The sequence below is a fragment of the Leopardus geoffroyi genome, chromosome A2, assembly GCF_018350155.1.
Source record: "Leopardus geoffroyi isolate Oge1 chromosome A2, O.geoffroyi_Oge1_pat1.0, whole genome shotgun sequence".
NCBI lineage: Eukaryota > Metazoa > Chordata > Mammalia > Carnivora > Felidae > Leopardus > Leopardus geoffroyi.
The window spans coordinates 167568995-167578687 of NC_059331.1; the positions used below are offsets into that span (position 1 = coordinate 167568995).

Consider the following 9693-nt stretch of genomic DNA (forward strand, 5'->3'; position numbering starts at 1 on the left):
ACGCGTGGCTGCCACTCGAGTCCCCACCTGCCCAAACTCAGCCACGTGGCTCCAGCCCAGCCAGGAGGGAAGCCTGGGAATCTGGTCTTCCTGAGAGCCCCAGAAAGGGAATCATGGCAAACACAGAGCTCTTCCTCGACCCCAGGGGGGTTCGGAGAGAACATTCCCCCCCCCCCCCCCACCATGAGGAAGCACAAGAGACTGAGGCCAAGATATTCTCATGAGTAAGAATGTGGATGCATGAGAATATTGGGTCAGATTTGCTACGGACTCTAAAATACTATCAAGTGATGGTTCTGTGTTTAATGAAATTCGGGGGCACTTTTAACAGCCCCAGAGCACTCGCTGCACCCCAAGAGTGCTCACTGCCTGAGGGACTCTGACTGCAACAGTCTGGTTCCTTCTCACAGTGTTGGGCTTGCGTACAGAAGTGTCCTCACTTCAGTTCGGTCCCCACCACGCCCCATCCATGGCAGCCTGGACTCCAAGGACAGGCCATCCTCGGGCTGCATGTCCCCAGACCCATCCTGGGCTGCCCGCCGGTGCTGGACTATCTCCGTGAGCACGGCCTGAGTCCCGCCCGCCGGGGGAGCGGGGACGTGGTCTCTGCATCCCCGCACGTCCCATGCAAAACCGTGTCTACACAGCAGATGCTTTCGATGCCCAGCCACAAGCTGCCCTGGAGATCGTCACAGACAACCCACAAGCAAGATCTACTCCCGCATCTGTGTGTCTGTCTCTGTCTATCGGAAGACACTCCTCCATGCAGAGTGCTTAGCCTATATACACAGGGCAGGCCAGAAACATGAGGGGGTGAAGGCACCCCAAGACAGCCCCCACCGATGGGCAGGGGAGTTGTGAATGAACACCCCTGCCTCCGGGGACCGCCCTGAGGTATGTGCACTCAGGGTCCCCCGTGAGATGAAGCCCTGGCAGATGCATGCTGGTGGACACATCCCTACACAATCCCTGGTACACACAGGACCCCGCTTCTTCACGGGGCACCCCACGGGTGCACAGAGCCCGTCACTTAGTAGGTCCCCCTTAAGGCTGGCCTAAGGCTCTGCTGTGATTGTCTTGAATTTTTTCATCACTTTTGAACAAGGGATTCGGCATTTTCGGCTTGCACTGGGCCCTGCAAATTATGGAGCCTGTTTGACTTACTGGCCTCCTCCTTCATGAGGCTTATTAGGGCCCCCCTCAAATAAACCACTTGCATTCAAATCCCTGCCTCAGAGGCCGCAGTTAGAGAAACTCGAACCAAGTCAGCAGAAGACGCCCCTTCCCTTTCCTCGTACTTACCCCCCCCCATCGGCCCCCTCCGTGTTTCCTCCGTTCTCAGGATATCACAACACATCACCAAGTGTGAGGCTGAGAACTCAGTTTTGTCCCCTCTTCAATCAAAGTCCAGCTGCAGCAAAGAGATCTGCACAGTATGTGCTGTGGGAATGCAATACAGTGACCTTCTCGACTCTCACTGATCATTGCAAGAAGCCTTGCGCCTCAGGATCTTTGCACTTACTGCCCTCCGGGATGTTCCTCTCCCCATTAAAACTACGTAACACAGAGAAACACACACACACATGCTCAGTCTGTTTCTACATCAGCTAGGGCTGGGATATTCACAAAAGGATTCTTTCCCTTTCCAGTGATTTAGCACCGGCTTCCTCTAAACCCAAAGTCCCCAAATATACATGAAAAGCTTTTCCTTCACTCATTGTATGAATTAATTTTGGATCACACCTCCGGCATAAATTGTACCTTCAATAAAGATGACCGTGAACTCAAAATTAACTTCCAAAACACTTCCTGTGCATCGCTGTGCTACACGGGGAAGCTGTAATTGCCCCCTTGACTCCACTTACCTGTAGAATCTGAGGACAGAACCTTGATCTTGTGGATACTCTACAGTAAGAAAAAATGTTATCAAATATCCAGTATTGGGCCATTTCCTGGGACAGTGCCCAATTACTAATTTGAGCCTGAGGAGCCTGCATAAAATCTCCACAGACAGGAAACTGAGAAAGAAAGGTTGAGGTAGCAAGAGATTTTTCTTTTCCTTGAAAAATGTTCCGTATCAACTACATACCCATTACATTACGGTTAATTTTAACATTTTAATCACGGGATCCATAAATTTTAATGTGTTTGTTGTGCACTTGTTACGGGGTCACCATCGGGCTAAACATCACGAAAGCACAAGGCACATTTAGGATATGGTTTCAGCCCTCAATCTGGCATAAATCTGGTTGGGAAAGCAATTTATTGCTACTTGAACACTGTGGTGAAGTTAAAAACCTACCTAAGCACACAATGTGTACGGTAGGCGAACAACAGAAGTTCCCTGAAGACGTCAAGCACACCTTTACTTCAAGGACTTGGCATTTATGGCTCCTTCTAGAATGTTCTTTCCCTCAGCCACCTCCAAGGTTTGCTCACTCACTGCATCAGGTCTCTGTTCAAAGGCCCTGGGTCACATGGGGGGTTTCTCCTTGTGCCCTGCTCCCCACACACTTCACAGCGCTTGCCAGCCCTAACTAGCACGGACTCCTTTTACGTTACTAGCTTCTGTCTTCCCCTCCCGGGAAGTGCAAGGTCCGTGAGAGCAGGAACTTGGTCTGTCTCCACTCACTACTCTGTCCCTGACATCTACAGGACTGCCTGGATCACAACAGGCATGTGACAGAGATTTCTTAAATTAATGTTTGAGAAATGAGTCATATAACACAGCTTCTTTCACAGTATGATGTCACGGGGACTAAGATATTTTCCAGGAAAGGTTACAACTACCATCATACGCAATTATAAGCTTCCTAAGGGGTAAGCCCGGTCTCCCAACATCAGCCTCGTAAACCGTATGAGCAAACTTCACTACAACTTGCTGATGGCCTACATACCCCAAAAAAAAGCTGGATTTGTGTACCTACAAACACACATAGATTATCTATGACCAGCAGATACAGATGAGCCCAATTAAACATATTCCAAACTCTGAACATTAATACCAAGGCTGGTGTTAATTCTAGATGTCCACATAATTTGAAGCAATTAAACTCCATATATACCTGAGGCACACCTTCTACAGACCCTTTTCAGCAGGGATGACAAAGATCAGACAGGAAAGCAACTGTTGGGGTGCCTGGGTGGCTCAGTCGGTTAAGCGTCCGACTTCGGCTCAGGTCACGATCTCGCGGTCCGTGAGTTCGAGCCCCGCGCCGGGCTCTGGGCTGACGGCTCAGAGCCTGGAGCCTGCTTCCGATTCTGTGTCTCCCTCTCTCTCTGCCCCTCCCCCGTTCATGCTCTGTCTCTCTCTGTCCCAAGAGTGAATAAACGTTAATAAAAAAAATTAAAACAAAAGAAAGTAACTGTGCGGTGTCTCATCTGCTGAGGCTGAGCCCTCGCTACAGAGTGGATGCCTTTCTCTACCACAGTCGTCCAACTCGTCCGTTTGCTTGTTGGTTGGTTTCAGACCAGGTAGTGTCCTGTATTCGCGGACTGAAATGGAGATTTCTTGCGTGTGTAGGCTTCATCCGATGACATAAAATACGCTTCCAGAAAACTCCCCTAGTGGCCAAGTCATGCATGAACCAGCTGGGTTCAGTGCGTGAGGCCAGAGGAAGGGCCAGCACCCTTAAACACCAACCACTTGCTGGGAGGCTACCCAACACCCAAGCCTGGTCCACCCCTTCTCAGAACTGCACTGAAGTCATCATGGGCACACGCCAGTCAGCAATTACTTATCACACCTTGCGTGGCTTGGAGTTTAGAATGTCTTGCAGCAGAGTCCGTACCCATACGATTTGGGTGCTTCCTAGGGTAGTTAAGTACAAAGCACGTGGTCTCGGGATATGTGTTGGCTGACAGGTATTTCTGCCTCAGAGCCTGGCAGGCCACCCACAGTGACCACGCTCTGTGGACTAAGGATGGAAAGCCACCTGAGAGCCAGCCCCAGGATCAGTCAGTGCCTCCCTCTGGCAGAGTTCATGTTCTCTGTGCTCCCTTCGTCCCCGGAGCAAACCTCCCCTCACGCCACGGAGGGATCCTCAAGAAAATACGAACAAGTGGAAACTTCCGTCACTCTGATGAAATGTTAAAGCAACTCTGCTACAAGACGAAGACTTCCATACCCAAAAGAAGAAAGATGCTCGAGAAACCACTCTCTTCACATCGTCACGGGGGTGGAGAAGAGGCAGGACACTTCCCACTTAAAAGGACGGTCACATGCTGGTGACGAAGACAGTACTTCTGAACGTTGGCCTGGTCTGTGTGCATCCCTGCAGCCCGCGACTGTGGCAGGTGGCGCGGACAGCGGGCATCGTACCCTCCTCCTGGAACACGGGCAAACACCAGCGTCCAGTGTCACAGCGTCACTCCCAAAATGGAACACAGGAGCGACATCAGGAGTGTTGTCCAATTGTCAGGGCCACGTCATCTCTCTGATGGAAACCAAGCTCTGGAGACTGCCAAGCTGACTAATTCCTCCTTATTCTGAGCCTACCTTATTCCTTTTTTTTTTTTTTTTTTTTTCATGTAATTCTGCAAAGCTTTAAAACAGGAAAGGAAAATTCGGCCATGAAACGCTTTACGTGACATAAAAATCCCCACCCCCAGTCTTCGCCCATTGTATTGCCCCTCAATACAAAGCAAGTTTTATTAACACAAGGCAAGTGCTCAATTTAAAGGGAACTGTAGGCATTAAAGCAGATTGTTTTATGTCTCTGACATGAATACTCCGGGTGGATGAACTATCAAGCCCTGGGTTTAAGTGTGATTAATGCCGAGTACTTGGAAAGCATCCAAACTTATTAAATCTGATGGAGTAAAACAGCATAACTTTCTCATATTATTTCCAAGAGATACGATTAGACTGAATTGTAGCCGTGGAGGAAACTAGGAGCGAGCCATGGTGCAGGGAAGAGGGGAGTCTGTTTTATTTACAAAGAATGAAACAAGGGGAGTCGGGCGCTTCGGCAAGTACGGGCAGAGAGCTCCGTCACCTTGGCCCAAGGAAAAGAGTGAAGGCTGAGAACAAAGTCAACACAACCTTCCTGTGTATTCGGCGGCTTTTCCACACCCCCTCGAGCATGGCGCCCTAGTAGAAGGAAAAAGAAAGTATCTGGTAAAAGTGCCCGCCCCCCACCCCAAAAGGCACATATCGATACGTTCGCCCACACGTGTCATAGAAGCATCGGGGGTACGCGGAACAGCCTGCTTTAAGCGGCCCCTTCCGCAGAATGCCGCGTGTTCCCGTGTGCCCTGTGTTTACACAGCATGTTTGTAGCCCAGACAGGCTCGTCTGAAACTGACTGCTCACAGGCTGACCAGTGCGGGCACTGCATGGGCCTGGCCCTTCTGAGGCACACTGCTCCCCAAAGGCAAGCAGTCCCAAAAACTCACACGCTCACTAAATTCATTCAGTTCTGCTTTGAACAAGACGAAATTCCAAAGACACAAATAAACAGAAGAAAATGACAGACTGACATAAATGAAGTCCCAATTTCCAGCAGAGAAGAATCTGCTGGGTGTGTCCCCCGCGGGGACAGGTCAGACCCTCGCCATGGAGGGACACAGGGGACACCGGTCCCCTGGGCCCTGTGCAAACCCTGTCAAGACTCTACACACTGGCCATCTAGACACTCGGGTGCTTGGATTCCAGGCAACTTGGAGAAACAGACACATACAAAAATGCTAGTCATATGCAAGACCATCCCAGTCGATGACAAATCTCAAGGCAAATCTGAGACGTGGGAGGAGAGACGAACGCCCCCCCCACCCCCATCTCTTAACTGATAAAATAACAAATAGAGAAAAAAATCCGCCAAACAACAAAGCTTCAATTTATTATACATGCTCATCAATTTAACCCAAAAAAACCCTTAAAAGCCTGAGGGTGATCCAGCCCCTTTAATACCCGGGCCCTAAGCATGCCACAGACCGAGGCCCAAGCCCCAGCCTGCTTTGTCTGCGAAAGATGAAAGCCGGGCGAGCACAGGTGAAGGCTTTTTTTCTGAATCATCACCTGCAATTAAGCAAAGGAAAACTAAGAGGAGAAGTGGTAAGCTGAACTCGCTTTAAAAAGACGTCCCGAAACAGGTGGATGCTTGCTGCAGGCTGCTGTGGTGTCTGCTCACGCGCTCCCCAAACGCGCTCCCCAAACGCGCTCACCGGGGTTCCCTGCGTGCGAACATCAGACCGCCCGGGGTTCCGAGCAGAGACCGCCACACTGGACACGCGCACGGAGCACCCGCCCCTTACCCCTAATTCTCGACACATACCTCTTAACTACCGGTCGTTGCCTTGGAAACACCGTCCCCAACAAGACAACTCTGCCTGCGACCCAACCGTGCGTCTCAATACACGGTCTCCCGGACTCCAGCTCACAGCACTGCCACGCGTATCCGAAAGCTGCTGAGACGGAAAATGTCAGACGCCCTCGTTACAAGGACAAACGTGTGTAACTGGGTAAGGTGATGCTTGTTAAGCAGACTTTTCGTGGTGATCGCCTAAATATACACATATCAAATCCAAAAACTTGTGCCAAGAATCAACTAAATAAACATGACGTTTTTGTTTCAGGCTCTCCTCCACCAACAGTCCAACTACTGCGATTACTAAGGCCTTTTCAAAAGGTAGAAGAGTGTTTACCCAAAATTTCCTGAGCTGACCCATTGTCCAGTAAGGGGATGTTCACCATGAAGCTCTCTTCATTCTGAAAAAGCACGGTGAGTTGGCTCAAAAAAACAAAACAAAACAAAACAAAACAAAACAAAACAAAAACGTCAGTGCCGTGTTACAGCACTTGGTCGTCACTTTTCAACCTGCTTTAGGAAAGCTGCAGCGTTTGAACCTGCCTGTTGCTCGCCTTCGCGGACACGCTGTCTTCCGGAAGCCGTAAACTACAGGCACCTGCCTGGCCTCCGCCCGAACGTCCTGCCCCCTTCCCCCGCGTGGAGATACACTCGGCGAGCGACGCACTGTGTTCAGCCACGCACCACGCATGCGCAGAGAGGACGCGCAGAGAGGACCGGCTTTAGAGGGGTTCGCTACGAAACAGACACCGACGGGGGATCATGCGGGCTCCACACCTACGCACGGCCAGTCAGACGTCCCCGTGACTCAAACCATGACTTCAAAAAGGAAGCCCTCTTGCCTTGAAATGCAAAAGCGAGAAGTTGGTAAGGCTGACTTCTCATACGATATGAAGCTCCAAACATCACCATTTTCTTCTCGGGATCATCTGGGAAGAAGACGGGAGGAACGCATTCCCACCTGTGCCACACGGTTTCGGAGCTTCTGAAGTTCCCGGTGCCTTCTGACTGCTCTCGTTTTTGTAAGTCGGTAACGAGGATCAAGGAGAGCCTGCTTTCTGCCACTCGGAAGCTAACGGGGCCAATAATGCACTAGGCCAACAGACAGAATAGCTCTTCCCTGGAAAGTACTTCTCCAAGGCAATAGTGTTTTTAACCTCAGTCCGCGAGGACAGCATACGCTCGCGTGCCCCTGGGTAAACCTCAGCCTTATGCTGGTCCCGCGGCCCTGCTCCCAAAGTCAGCCAAATGTCTACATCCTTTCTCCTTCCTGCATCTGCATGGAATTGCCTGGACGCTTTGCATTTCTGCTGTTTCTGGCCCTTGCCTCACGCTCCCCACCCGATGCCCAGCCCTCAGGTTCCTGAGGCCACAGTCCCTCTCACCTTTCTGTGTGTCCCAGGACAGCGACCTTTCCCAGGCCAAATCAATGTGTCAGGGGAAACAAAACCAGATCTTCTGGCTGGATCCGCGTCTGGGGTTCAGATCCCGTGGATTTCCAACCTTTCTAAGCTGAGGATCAAACAATCCGAAGAAATGGTGTTTCAGGGACCCTGCCGTTCCATCAAGGAAATGAATACGGAATCCGCAGCATTCCAGATAAAGCACGCTTGCTTTCTTAGAACAAGTAAAACCGACACTCCAAATAACACAGCCCTTATCCTCAGTCTGTTTGCCACCTTCACCCGAATGCCACTCTGCCTGGCACGTCTTCAGTCACAGCACACAGCTCCATGCCACTCCTGCTCCCTTAACTACAGCGTGAACATATGAAGAAGAACGTTCCGGGAAGAAAAGCACAAGTCCGTGGGCTTGCCAGGGAAAACCTTAAGGAGTGCGTCACAGATGTGCCCACGCAGGTAGGAAATCAGTGTTTTACCCCCGGCCAAAGGGAGCCTACAGAATTCGTCAGCTCCAACCGTGAATGAAGCAGAAACCAGGTAAGGACGCTGTCTCCTCCCCTCGGCACGTGGACCACCTGACCTGCCAGCGGTGCACCTGAATGGGCTTTAGCAGACCTCCCGGAGCCGGGAGCAGATGCGGCCACCCCGCCGAGCAGAGGCCACCGCGGTCAACACAGGCGAAGGGCGGAGCCGGACTCAAGTTATCGGACAAGGTGGGCCAGGTGCCCGGTCCTTAGGGCCTTGCCGACTGGGGGGCTTCAGGAAACGTGTGGACCTGATAGGCTGCCCACATGCCTGTCACTTGCCAGGATCTGTCGAAGCATGAAGGTCAGGGCCTGCCTGATTTCTTCGCATTTGGCTCAGTCGGTCACTTGCGAGCAGCTGATTCCTCTTGTCCTCCAGATCCAGGCCATACGGCCACTTTGCGTTATAACGAGGGCCACGTCCTTTTTCCACAAATGAACTGTCAGTGCCACCTGGTCTCCTCACACTGCCTCGTGCGGCTCTGAAGAGATACATTGTTGCCGCAGGTACCTTGCAAACACGGCCTCCCACCCTGGCTACGTCACAGAGCACTAGTCCTGAACCGCACACCCGCCACGGACGACAGGGAGACGGGAGGGTGGGAGGAGGGAGGGGCTCACTAGCCAGTGCTCCCTTTAGCCGCCAGCCTCAGCTGCCCGTCTGCAGGGGAGGGTCCCACCCGCTCCCTGTGTTCCCTGTCGGCACTAATAACTTACGGGGCCGGGAAGGGGGCGACCCCCCCCCCCACCCCGTCGCTCTGTCTTCAGGAATTCTCGACAGGGTCCGGTCAGGTCAGAGGCCAGAGCTGCACCCCCTCTGAGCACGGCCATGGTGGCCCTGAGCCTGGAGCTGAGGAGAACACGAGAAGAGCCGGAAACGGAGGCCCACACACCCCCGGTCCCTGATACCTTCCCATCTCTGTCACCACTTCGGTCATCCCGACCCAACTGCCTTCCCACGGGAGACGCATCAGCGGTTCTCGGGCGCTGTAACCAGTTCCCAACAGCTTGCGGGAGGGCCAACTGAGGCGGGGATCCAGGTGTGGAACCAGGGGAACCGGTGGGGGGGGCCACTTCCTGAAAGTAGCCGTTACAGGCGGGGCCCCGGCCACGGCACAGGTCCAGGAGAACCGCGTTTCTGGCCCTGGTGGCAAGACTGAGCAGTCGACAGGTGGATGCGTGAAATACTGGCAACGAATCACGTTTTAGCATATGTGAATCTCAAGTGTTTCGTAAGCACAATCTCACTGTCTGTTGTCCGAAATCCACGTTTCACTGGGCATCTGGGTGGTCCTAATTCTAGCTGAGCCAACACGCGGCCCCGTCAGGCCTGCCCCCGTCCACCTGCCCAGGGAGCCCGCCTCCCCGGCTCTGGGGCTCCGGAGCCCTGCAGGGGAGGGATAGGAACACACATCCACGGCTCTGCTGCAGGCAGCGTGGCCCACACCCGTGGGTGCT

At 52.5% G+C, this 9693-nt stretch overlaps 1 long non-coding RNA gene across 1 annotated transcript; it reads right to left on the reverse strand.

The window, feature by feature from the left end:
- Window positions 1–5826: 5826 nt before the first annotated feature.
- LOC123607721 lies at window positions 5827–8755 on the reverse strand. Its single transcript, XR_006716869.1, has 3 exons — window positions 8188–8755; window positions 6276–6405; window positions 5827–6019 (listed from the first exon to the last, which is right to left on the reverse strand). It is a non-coding gene; the product is annotated as an uncharacterized LOC123607721 (long non-coding RNA).
- Between the last annotated feature and the right edge of the window lie 938 nt (window positions 8756–9693).